The sequence below is a fragment of the Cyclopterus lumpus genome, chromosome 24, assembly GCF_009769545.1.
Source record: "Cyclopterus lumpus isolate fCycLum1 chromosome 24, fCycLum1.pri, whole genome shotgun sequence".
NCBI lineage: Eukaryota > Metazoa > Chordata > Actinopteri > Perciformes > Cyclopteridae > Cyclopterus > Cyclopterus lumpus.
Genome location: NC_046989.1, coordinates 19103593 through 19105006, shown reverse-complemented (window position 1 = coordinate 19105006; position 1414 = coordinate 19103593). Strand labels below are relative to the sequence as shown.

The 1414-nt window shown below is 37.2% G+C and overlaps 1 protein-coding gene across 1 annotated transcript in view; it reads right to left on the bottom strand.

The window, feature by feature from the left end:
- Positions 1-1292: 1292 nt before the first annotated feature.
- Positions 1293-1414, bottom strand: part of LOC117727885 (alpha-1-antiproteinase 2-like) — a 3167-nt gene continuing 3045 nt past the window's right edge. The window contains exon 4 of the mRNA XM_034528422.1: positions 1293-1414. This exon is cut by the window's right edge and continues 365 nt beyond it. The gene's annotated coding sequence lies outside the window, so the exon portion shown is untranslated.

Sequence of the window (1414 nt, the reverse complement as noted above, 5' to 3'; positions counted from 1 at the left end):
AGCCTGTCCAGGGAAATTAGAAGTTGTTAGTTGGGCTCAGCCACAGTAAGTGATAGTGGTATTAGATTATATAGGACCATTTTAGGAATTCGTTTTTTATTTAAATGACAAGTGGACAAAAGTCAATGACTGAGTTAAACAGGGTACACTGATATGATTTAGCATCTAATAGCTCTACATTTCCCAAATATTACGTATTATGTCTTTTTACTTTTTACTTAATCTGATTTGTACCAATAGCAACAGTAAGTTGGTATTGTATAAAATACATTTATTTCTAAGTGCCATGCTTACCTTTATGGTCCTCTTTGTTGCAGACGGTTTCATAGAAACGTCCCCATTATATACAAGAGCTCAGAGAATCAGCTGACAGTTGAGTCAATGATTAACCCAGAGCCAGTCCCCATATGCTCCTGTGCATAGAGATATGACCTCTGATTATCTTCCCTGAAGCAACACCACTCACTCAGCACAATTACGTATCTCCTTCATGTTAACATTAGTCATGACATAGTTGAAATCATATATATACTAGAAATCACTGGGGTTTCATTACTGAGGGAAACGTGACTTAAAACCTGATTTTCATAGAGCCATTCATCAATATTACTGGGTCAGTTTGCATGTTCTCCCCGTGGCAGACATGCAGTATATTCTGCAGACATGCAGTATATTCTGCAGACATGCAGTATATTTCAAAATGAAACATCATTCTGTTTCATGCCAAACCATTAAATAACAAAATGGTTGATGTCTAAACACATGTTTACTGACTTATACAATAAATATACAATCGTCAGCTGGGTGCAGTATAAAGGAATATTTAGGCTGTCCCAATCATGATTTAGTTGGCCTCAATCCAAGTTCCTTAACAGTGGGAAGGCTATCTGCTGATACTGAGAACAATCCAATAAATGTTGATTAAATACAGTATGTATCTCACACACAGAAATAGGAGATGTAGTCTCTAAAGCTGACATGAGCTACTCAATCAAAAAAGTGGATTCAGGGGATTCTACACTCGTCTTTGGGGTTTTCAAGGAGTCAGTTGGACCCTTGTGGATTCACAGGCTGCGGTTTCTGCTTCTTGTGAATTCTTGTGATTCCTCACGCTATCCTCTCTTCATCATCTCCTCAATGAGCTCAATGTCATCTCCACAAGGCAAGTTTTTATTTTTGTGTTTGTGTTTGGGATGAATAAGCCTAAATTGTCCTGCAAAGCAATTTTCCACTAATTGCACAATGTGATAAAGCTTGTGAAGGAAAAAATGACAAAAGAATCACACGCTTTTGTAGTGGAAGAAAAGTGTTTTATGTTTTTGCAAGAACACGGATAAATGACTGCCATTTGAATTTCTTGTCATCATTTTGTGGGAATGGGGAAATAAACTGTAAATCAGCCTGTAATGTTTGG